Below are 11,596 nucleotides of genomic sequence, written 5' to 3'. Positions count from 1 at the left end.
GGGTTCTGATCCACCAGGTCTCAGGCCTCATCTGTGTTTCTCCACACTCGTTTTCTGAGGAAGGTTTTACCTGTGCTTTGTCATTAACAGGCTGTCGTTGCTGTGCTGGTCTCTCTTTGCCTGGTGTTTCCTCTCCCTCTGCTGTTATGTGGCTCCCAGATCTGGCTAAATAAAATCACCTGGGGTCCCCAGTGCTCCCTAGCCCTGGTTGGGGGCAGGATTATGGGTGGTATTTTCGACTCTGTGTTAATCCCTAGGGCTTTGAAGTGTCTGTGGAGAAATTCAGCTATTATTCTATCCTACTTCTTCAAATGCAGAACTTCAACAGTCTAAAAAAGGAGACAGAATCCCATAGTAGAACATCCCCATAATCACTGGCTGACTTCAACAATTATCATCGAATGGCTGAGCTTTACAAAATGCAATCCTTCCTACTTACCTAGGAAGTGTGTGTGTGTGTGTATTAATATATATGTATGTATATGTATATGGCATATGTGTGTGTGTTTGTGTGTGTGTTTGTGGGGTGTGTGTGTGTACAGACAGTTTGGACATGAGATTCTGGAGGCTGAAATTCTCAAGACGGAAAGGCAGATACCTGGGAAAGTGTTTCCTTCTTATTAGGCCTTTTACTTCTCCTCTGGCTTTAGGTTGATTGGATGAGGCCCACTCACCTTAGGGAGGGCAATCTGCTTCACGTACACTGCCCATTCCAGTGTTAATGTCATCCAGAGACCCCTCCAGTACACACACAGAATAACATAGGAACAAATGTCCTGGCACCCTGGGGCTCGGTCACAGGGACACACACAATTAACCATCACACAAATTCTTTGTCATATTAGTGATTTTCATATTTTTCTCCCAATCTGTAGCATATCTTTTTATTCTATGAATAGTGTCTTGTGCTGACCAAGAATTTTTAATTTGTATAAAGTTGAATTTATCAATGTTTTCTTTAATCGTTTTGTTGATGTGATAACTAAGAATACTTAGCCTAACTCCACATCATGAAGAGTTTCTCTTATGTTTTCTACTGTAAGTTCTCTAGTTTTGCAGTTTACGTTCAGTTCTGTAATTAATTTTGATTTAATTGTGATGCAAGTATGGAGGTTTAAGTGGATTTTTAAAATCTTTAGTTTTTTCCTTCATCTTTTATTTTAAGTTGCGGGGTACATGTGCAGGAGATGCAGGTTTGTTGCATAGGTAAACATGTGCCATGTGGTTTGCTGCACAGATCATCTCATCACCTAGTTATTATGCACAACATCTATTAGCTACTCTTCCTGATGCTCGCCCTCCCCCCAACCCAACCCCTCACTTCTGACGGGCCCTAGTGTCTGTTGTTTCCCCCATGTGTCTATGTGTTCTCGTCATTCTGCTACAACTTATAAGTAAGAACATGTGGCATTTGGTTTTCTGTTCCTACATTCGTTTGCTGAGAATAATGGTTTCTCACTTCAACCATGTCCCTGCAAAAGACATTGTCTCATTCCTTTTCATGGCTGCATAGTATTCCATGGTCTATATGTACCATATTTTCTTTATTCAGTCTATCACTGATGGGCAATGAAAGCTATAAACCCCATATATCCGAGAAGCATAGTGTATACTAACGACAACAAATATGAAGAAAACTACACCAAGGAACACCATACTCAAATTGATCAAAACCAGTGATAAACAGAAAAATTCTAGGAGGAATAAAAGGAGAAAAAGCACATTACATACAGAGGACTAAATGTAAGGATGGCATTTGATTTCTTATCAGAACCACTACAAACTAGAGGTTTGCGGTAGTTTTAAACACTGAAAAAAAAAACACGAGCAATCAAAACTGACATCTGAATAGACTTCTAAAACTAAAGAGATTGAATTAGCATTCAAAAAAAATACATGCCAAAAAAAGCCTGGGCCCAGACGGGCTCACAGCTAAATCCTACCAAACATCTAAAGGAGAGTTGATATCAATTTTTCACAAACCTATTCCAAAAATAGAGGACAGAACACTTCCCAGCTTATTCTATGAGGCCAGTATTACTCCAAGAGATCACAAGAAAACTACAAATGAGTATCGTCTTTAAATACAGACACAAATCCTCAACAAAATATAGCAAACTGAATCCAGTAACATCAGCATAAATTATACACGATGGCCAAGTGGGATTTATCCCAGGGATAGAAGATAAGTTTAACATCTGAAAACCAATTAATGTAGTATCAGTAGAAAATAAACCAAAACTAATCTGATCATCTCAATAGACGTGGGAAAGGCATATGACAAAATTCAATATTCTTTCAACAAACAAGGAATAGAAGGGAACTTCCTCAACCTGATAGAGGACATCTGTCAGAAAGCTTCAGTTAACATCATGTTTAGTGGGACAGACCGAATGCTTTCACCTTTAGATTAGGAATAATACAAAGATGTCCACTCTCACCACTTCCATTCAATGTTGTACTGGAGATTGTAGCCAGGACAATTAGGTAAGAGAATGAAACAAAAGGTATCCAGATAGGAACAGAAGAATTTAGACCACCTTTATTTGCCGATGATATGTTCTTCATGTAGAAAACCTCAAGGAATGTACTAAAATACTACCAGAATTAATAAGTTCATCAGGGTTACAGGACATAAGATCAGCACTTAACAATAAATTGTATTTCAGATTTTCAAATTAGGGATACCAAATGTCTAATCTCTGGACAGTGAAATGATGAGTATTTCTTCCTCTGTGATCTCCTGTATTTTCTATATGGTAAATATGTGCCAGTTTCATAATCAGAAATGAAATTACAAAGATCATTTAAAAGCAGCAAAAGAAATTGGTATGAAGGAGATAATTTTAAGGTTGCTGAAAAAAAATCATTCTAATGTAACCCAGTTAGCTAATGTAGTTTCTTTGTTTTTAAGATACATTGCTTAGACAGCATATAATGAGAATAAAACAAATGTATTTTAATCTATTTTTAAAACTTAGTAATTTTATAGGAGTTGATTTTCTTAGTCACCACTGCTTTCATAAATAACATATGTTCTTCCAGGGGGAGCACGGTAATATTTCAATGCAAGCAAAATGTTGTTTACAATGCTGTTCATTGATTCATCCTGTCGGGTTGCAAAAGGCTACCAGAAAGTTTGTGAAAGATGTTTGATGGGTAGCAGGAAGTTGTGAGGTTTAACACATACATTTGGCTAAATAAAATTCTGATGGGTGCACATAGTAGCCAGTACTCCAGTTCATGCATGTGCAATCTGGATTACTGTAGCCAAGTCATCATTAGGTTGGTAATGATTTAATAAACCAAATAGGTGATCGGGCCAGTGGCTCACACCTGTAACCCCAGCACTTTGGGAAGCCGAGGCGGGTAGATCACTTGAGGACAGGAGTTCGAGACCAGCCTGGCCAAAAAGGTGAAATGCAGTCTCTATTAAAAATACACAAATTAACTGGGTAGGGTGACACATACCTGTAATTCCCACTACTCGGGAGGCTGAGGCACGAGAATCACTTGAGCCCAGGAGGCGGAGGTTGCAATGAGCCGAGATTGTGCCATCGTACTCCAGCCTGGACAACAGAGCAAGATTGTGTCTCAAAATAACAATAATAATAATCCAAATCATTATTTACATTTAGTGATACAAATGAAGAACAATGATCTTCATTTCTCTACTTGTATTTTTGGTAGCACTGTTATTGTTTTTAGACCAATATACATTTTTGTAAATTAAAAAAATAATTGTTTTAGAGTCGGTGTCTCACTGTCATCCAGTCTGGAATGCAGAAGTGTGATCATGGCTGACTGCAGCCTCAAACTCCTGGGCTGAAGTGATCCTGTCACCTTTGCCTCCTGAGTATGTGGGACTACCAGGTATATGCCACAAAATCTGGCCAACTTACGCTTATTTTTAAACATTTTTTCTTAAGAGAAGACATAATGACCTTTAGTGTAATAGTATATTCTAAACAATTTATGATTAGGATTCTTCGTCCCCAAACACATGTTATTGCTTCCAGTATAATTCTTCAGTCTGCAGAAGAGTGAGGACATAAGGTATCGCTCTCTTCTGCCAATAATAACATTCTTGAGTTCATGTAGTACTTTACAGTGTACTGTGTGGATCTCAGGATTCTTTCAATACTCCTTGCAGGATGGCGGAGCCGGCATTATGAATTTGGTCTTGTACATAAGGAAACTGGAACTTAGAGATTTTCAGTTAATTTGCCTGAAGTTGAAGATGTCTAACAGAAGGAAATGTGAACTAAGATGATATTCAGAAAGGACAAGGTGGTTGGAACCAGACAAGCATAGATAAGAGTCATGATTCTGTCATTTGAGAAAGTCACTCAATCTCACTGATAATCAGTTTTCACATATGTAAAAAAAGGTATTAAGTCCAACTTTGCTGAAATATTATAAGACTTAAATAGGAATCATATATGTTAATCATCTAGAATTTAGGATGTTTCTTTAACAGCCATCTCCATTCATTTCTCTTAAATATTTTCACATTGAGGAGACAGTTGTAGCTGAATATTTTAAGCATGGAAACAAGCATGACTGGGGGATGCAATTATAGACAATTTTAACTGTGATTCCCTGGGTCACCTTGAATTTCTTCTGTGGGATTAATTCTTCCCTTGCTCTAGATGAAAGGGCAACTCCTACAACTTATCATTTTCAGTTAATGAAAGGTTCTTCAAAAAGGAATTCATACGTTAGACCCAGGGTGGTCATCAAAACTTCAACCTCAATTTCAAGCTAAAACTTCTTCTCCCTGCACGTAGGCCAGCTGCAGACCAAAAGCCTGCAGCGGAGAAAGTGGATGTGTTGGCCTTTTTCTTTTTTCTCCTTCCAGGATTGTTCCTTCTCTGGCTCTCTGACCACACCAGAGTCACAACAGGGTAGAGAGGAGAGGAAGCGGGCAGTCAGCAGGTTCCCACTTTACTCATACAGTTGTGAGCTGCACTACGTTCTCTGCCCTGAGAGCTTTTAAAACCCTCTCTTTCTCTTATGGCTCTTTTTGGGGAGTTATGTGGAGACTCCCTACCCCACCCTATTACTATGGATGTCTCATGTAGTTTCTTAGTGGGGATCAGGTTCTTTCCTCCCTGGCTGGTCACTTATGGCTCCTTTTTCAGGTCCTAGACATCTGATGGTGCCTCAACATTTTTTCCCCTGCTGAAATCTGTATTTCTTCCAGAAATCCCTTTCAGAAAAAAATCTAAGAAAATCCCACCCTGACTGTCTTGCACAGCCAATATCTGGTACAGGAGAAAAATTCATATATTCTTCGTTTCATCAAACTGAGAGAGAAACTTGCCCAAGGCAGCAGTTTCTCTTTCACTTTATTGTAAGAACTGTTAGCTTAGCTTTCTTAATTATATTCTCTGTGTCCTCAAAACTCATGACACTTGCATCAAACTTTCTGTTTGTCATGAAGAGGGGATAAGAAATACAGTGTATACATGCAATAGAATATGATTCTACTTTAAAAAAGAAAGGAATTCTGACATGTTACAATATGAATGAAACTTGAGGACATTTTGCTAAATGAAATATGCCCATCACAAATGGACCAATACTATATAATTTACTTAGAATAGAGAAATTCATAAATAGAGTAGAATGGTGGATGCCAGGGGCTTCCAGGAGGGAGGAATAAGGAGTTAGTGTTAATGGGTACAAAGTTTCCAATTTGTAAGATGAAGAGTTTTAGAGTTTGGTTGCACTAGTGTGAATGTACTTAATGCCACTGAACTGTACGCTTAAAAATGGTTAAGATGGTAAATGTTATGTTCTGTGCATTTTACCACAATTAAGAAATAAGGCCAGGCATGGTGGCTCATACCTGTAATCCAGGCAGTTTGGGAAGCCAAGGTGGGAGGATTCCTTGAACCCAGGAGTTAGAGATCAGACGGGGCAAAATAGTGAGACCCAGTGTTTACCAAAAAAAATTAAAACTTAGCTGAGCATCGTGGTGCACGTCTGTAGTCCTGGCTACACGGGAGGCTGAGGCAGGAGGATCACTTGAGCCCAGGAGTTTGAGGCTGCAGTGAGCCACGATTATGCCATTGCACTTCAACCTGGGCAACCCTGTCTCAATAAAATAAAGGAAGAAAAGAAAAGAAAGCTAACTTTAACCATCTCATGCCATTTTAGCACCAGAAAGTTACATTATACACTTCAGTCTTAAATAGATGACTGAGTCATGCATAAATCATTCACAGGAATTACAAAAGTCCTGACTCAATATCAACCTTTTATTTTATTATTGGTGGAAGGATGCTGATGTAAGCGTTTTTGTAATATATAATATAATTTTAAAAGCTAAATGTATTACATTTCTTTTGTTTTGTTTTAATAATATTGTAATGCACAGTGAGTGAATATGGACAGATAATATTTTTAAAACAAAAAAAGTGTTACACTCAGGTTTTAAATCATATTTTAGCTCTGTATTGTTTGTTGCTGTATTTTAAGGCTCTGTAACTGTAGCGATGCATAAAAAAGTAAAGATCCACTTAGTTTTTTTCCCTCTTAAGCCCTCCTGGAGGCCTGCATTCAGCTTTCAGCTTTTATAATCTAGCCCAGAGCCATTCTTCAACTTTAAGTTATAGCACCCTCTGCTGAACTGTTAGCAACATTACATTGTGTCCGTTTTTCATTAGTGGGTGTCTTTCTTTCAGAAGTAAAATATAATTTTCAAAATAATATTTTGAAAATGCACTACAGAGATGAACTCTCTGCAAATTCAATTGCTCTCAAACTATTTGAAACTTATTACAATTATACATTTACAGCCACATTACTGCAAAGAAACAAGTAGTCATGATTTGAAGATACAATCAGACTTTAGTGTAAAGGACATTCCGTTTTTGAGTATATTTGGCAAAATGCATGAAAAAAATAGCAAAAAGTTCTACTTTAAAAATGAGTAATAGATACTTTAAAATAAGAAATGTGCATTTAAAATTTTTCTCTGCAGCGTGTGTTAGCTGTTAAAATGAATGTTAGGGGAGCAATTTTTATAGATTCTTAGGTTAATTGTTATTTATACGACCCAAATTTCTTCCAGCTACAAAACCCTTTAAGTGTGGTAAACTTATTTCCTGTATCCCCTGACTAGATTATACGCTGTAGGAAGACTGAGAATTTTGTTGGTTTTCTTTACTGCTGCATCCCCTATATGAAGATCTCTCTATGGCACATAGTAGACACTCAATAAATATTTAATAGTTGAATGAACAATGTGGGAAGAAATGTCTACTCACACCTGCTTTGCACTTTGAAAAGCACAAAAGAGTTTATTATGGAACCACTTGAGATTAGTCCCTTTATTTCCATCTTACTTAGAGCCCTTTCTTCTTAGAACTTTGATCACCATTGTTACAATATGGTACCTAACTCTTCAGTGTTTGGATCTCTTCTTGTAAAACTTTATACATCTAAGATGATTGGGGGGAAGTAGTTTATATAAGAGGATTTATGTAACTGAACTTCTCTTTAAATAATCCTATGTAAACTTTTAATTAATGTAGTAGCAATTCCCTGTCTCCTCATGCGAAGAACATAGATAATAATTAGCCTTTTTTGGAGTTATGTTTTCTTTCTGTTTTAATATTTACGATTGCCTTGTGTTGTAATGAAATTCTAGCTTGGATGTTAGCTCTTCCTCCACCCACTAGTCTCTTCTGTCATTATGCCTGGCTCAGACATTCCTGACCTCTTCCCAGCTACCCTATAGGCTTTCCTGCTATGAACCTGCTCTTCTGCTGGAAAGCAATTAAGCAAATATGGCAAGAGCCAGATATTAAATAAAATTGAATACGTCTCCGAATAAGGACCAAAAATCAGGGTTTTAGTGCACAGCCTCTGTGTGGAGTTGAGAATTCCATCTTCATATGAATGAGGTGTTATCTCCACGTATCACCTAACAAATAGAACACATTTTGCTCCTGGCACATGATGTCCTCAAATGAAACCTGGGAAAGTTTGGAGTCTTTATGAACTTTTTTCATAGAATGTATTCTCAAAGTACGTAAGAAACAACATCAATTATGCTCAGTGCCCATTACATACTTTGCATCTTGCCAGTGCTTATTTGAAATGTCTCCTACACAAATAGGAAGAAATGTGGGTATTAGGGGAATTTGGTTTATTCTTCTTTCACCCCTTCTTTTACACATTTGGCCCCAAAATAAGCAGAAGGAAGGTATTCTAGAGGGAATTTTTTGAACCAATGCCAGTGTAATCTTACCTTGTGATTCTCTCAGGTTAAGGATGGATCATACGCTATGCACCTAGTATGCAATTCCCTTTTTCCTTAGCGACCTTTGTGGGTATGGAATAATCACTGCTTCCACTCACCTTTGCAGCCATCTTCATGCCAGCTTTCTAAGCCCTTCTCCATGATGCTAGCAGCATCAGAGAGGGCATCACAAGTGGAGAGACTGCAGGAAGGTAAATTATCTGCTGTAACTTCATTCATGGCCATGAAACTAGGCAACAACAGCGGGTATTCCATCAGTCTAGCATCACTTTGACCACTTTTGCTATACTGCACTGCTGATCGAATACAGTATTATAGGTTGGTTTTGTTTAGATCACACAGAGGCAGTTTGCAGGGGAAAATATATCACAGGCAAACCTGAGGAGCGGTACAATCTGAGGAAGTTAGGGAGGGCTTTTTAAAGGGCATTAGAAGTTTGTACGTTAAAAAAAAATTAATGTACAAAAAAGTTGCAAGCACACTTTAAGGAATGCCTATATACGTTCACCCAGAGATTCCATCCACGTTTCACACCAAATGTCCCAACAACATCCTTTGGACCCACATATTACACTTACTTGTCAGATTTCTTTAGTTTCCTCAACTCAGAACAACAGTCATTCCTGATCTTTGTGGACTTCAATATCTGAAGATTACAGGCTGGTTATTCTGTAGAATATCCTCAAGTTTGTTTTCTCTGATGTTTCCTCATGATTCGATTCAGGTTATGCATTTTGTTGGGACTATCACAGAAGTGATGTTCTATCACATGACCCAGGATCTTCTTTCCTGTTATTGGTGACGTTAAATTTGGTCATTGGAGTAAGCTAGTATTTGCTAAGCTTCTTCACTATAAACTCTTTGTTCCAATTGTAATGTATAATATTTTATTGAGACACAGTTTGAAACAGGGTAAATATCACATTTCTTATCCAACTCTTACCCACTGAGTGTTAGCGTTTTTTGACTTTTTTTTTTTTTTTTTGCCTGAGTTAATTACTTTTACCATGATAATCACCAGATGGTGATATCCCAATTCCACCATTCCACTAATATTTATTAGTTGGCATTCAACTTTAAAGAAATTTCTTTTATCCCCTTTGTATGACATCCATGTGGATTGATGGATTCCTGTTTCATCTGATGTGATATAATCTGCTAACACTGTTTATTCTGATGCCCAAACTGTCTTAGGGTTTTCCAGGGAGAGCCCCTTCAAGCTGACTCTGTGTCCTTTTGACACTACTCCATTCTTTGAGCACTTACTATCTGGTGAAACAGATGTTCTGGGCTTATATTTTACCTTTGTTATCCCTACCCTGGAATCAGCTATTTCTCCAAGGTCCCCTAGTTTCTTTCAGAGAGTGGTATTTAGAAAGAAAGATCTGGGTACTGGATGTGCTCATTGCTACTAGGCCCTGTCAGTGGACACAGGTAGAAAATATATGTATGTCGGTGTGTTCATACATACGTACACACACATTACACACATACACACACATATCCCTTTTTATTTCTGTATCTAAAAATATTCAAAACCATGAACTCGCCTGAACACTACTAATTATAATCCAACACTATAGGGTTCATTCTAGCTTAATTCTTTTCACATTTGTAACTCGCTTCTCTGACTTAGCTCTCAGTATCCTCAACATATTTATTTGCTCAATCCTCTTGTGCATAACCAATCCCTCAGTCTTATTAGGCTGTTGCCCTTCTCAGCGACCTTCCTTCCTAAGTTCTGGCTCTGGTTGGGCAGCTTTCGTCATTCAAGCCTGCCTAATGAGTTTAATCTGATGAGGAAGGAAGGAAGGAGGAAAGAAGGAAGGAAGGAAGGAAGGAAGGAAGGAAGGAAGGAAGGAAGGAAGGAAGGAAGGAAGGAGAAAGGAAGGAAGAAGGAAGGAGAAAGAAAGGAAGGAAGGAGCAAGGAGAAAGGAAGGAAGGAAAAAGAGAGGAAGGAAGCAAGGAAGGAAGGAAGGAAGAAGTAAAGAAGAATGAAGAAGGAAGGAAGAAGGAAGAGGAGAGGAAGGAAGGAAAGAAGGAAGGAAGGACGGAAAGAAGGAAAGGAGGGAGGTGGGGCTTTATATATAAAAAATAAGTGTAAAATATCAATCAAGTTCCATGATTATTGATTCTTGGAACCACAAAGTATTTTTTTAAATTTTAGATAAATCAGTCTTTAGGACATAATTTAAATAAATTCTGCAAATCTAGAAACAGTCTTAATATAGTCTTTTTAAGCATTTCAAAATGCTGTGGTACGTTGTTTTTAAGGCAGTTTGAATTTAACACAACTATTTTGAAGTGAGAAGTATTTACATATTTTAGTGATGATGGCTATTTTCCGGTAAGTAAGAGCCATATTTCTATGGTTGAGAATTGTTTGCATTTACTTTGGAGGATGGAATGGGGTTAGTAGATAGGCACCACAAGAGATGGAATGTGTTTTACCTGGAATTCCATCTCCTAAATGACGGAAAACCTGATGAAATTTCCAATTAGCTTAATGTGATGTAAGTGAGCCAAAACTTAAAATGATTGTTTCACTAAAGACTACTAGGACACCCAAATTCAAAATGTATTGCACAATAAAATTATCCTCCCAGAGATCTTTTGTGGGGCAAGATGGCTGAATAGGAACAGCTCTGGTCTGTAGCTCCCAGCGAGACCAACACAGAAAGTGGGTGATTTCTGAATTACCAACTGAGGTACCCGGCTCATCTCCTGGGACTGGTGAGACAGTGGCTGCAGCACAGGGAGTGCTAGCAGAAGCAGGGTGGGGTGTCACCTCACCCGGGAAGTGCAAGGGGTGGGAGAACCTGGCTGAAATTCACAAAGGTTTGCAAGTCACCTGTTAGTGAGACAGAGTTTGCAGGGGTTTAAGTGTATTTGCAGGAGGGGAGCACAGATGTCTACACGTGTTAGAGTAGGGTGCGGATAGTGGTTATAGAAACATTAAAAGCAACCACAAAAGTTGAGCAAATCATATCCACAAGATGTTTCAGAGTGGATTGAAAGAAATGTGTACCATGTGGGAAAAAAGTGATTGCTAGGGGAGAGAAGGAATTCAACCCCCAAACATAAGTCCTTCTGTTGCATGTCAAGTTACTGTCACATTGCACCTTTCCGACATGGACTCTCCTTCCTCCCTCTCTCATTTACATGCACCCTTGTGAGGGTGCTGGGCTCTCCTGGATAATCTGCCTTTCTCAACATACTTAACACCTCTCCAAAGTCTCTTCTGCCATGTAAAGTAACACATTCACAGGTCCCAGGGATTAGGATTGGACACCTTTAGGGGAGTTTATTCTGCCTACCACA

At 38.4% G+C, this 11,596-nt stretch overlaps 1 long non-coding RNA gene across 1 annotated transcript in view; it reads right to left on the bottom strand.

The window, feature by feature from the left end:
* The window catches only part of LOC135971956 (uncharacterized), a 32,719-nt gene extending 23,655 nt beyond the window's left edge, over positions 1 to 9,064 (bottom strand). The window contains exons 1-2 of the long non-coding RNA XR_010588400.2: positions 8,854 to 9,064; positions 3,472 to 6,099 (exon numbers count right to left, since the gene is read on the bottom strand). This is a non-coding gene — a long non-coding RNA (uncharacterized lncRNA). The remainder of the gene's footprint in view (positions 1 to 3,471; positions 6,100 to 8,853) is intronic.
* Between the last annotated feature and the right edge of the window lie 2,532 nt (positions 9,065 to 11,596).

This window comes from Macaca fascicularis, chromosome 1 (genome assembly GCF_037993035.2).
Source record: "Macaca fascicularis isolate 582-1 chromosome 1, T2T-MFA8v1.1".
NCBI classification, from domain to species: Eukaryota; Metazoa; Chordata; class Mammalia; order Primates; family Cercopithecidae; genus Macaca; species Macaca fascicularis.
Note: the sequence above shows the minus strand (reverse complement) of the source record. Positions and strands in the feature narration are given on the sequence as shown.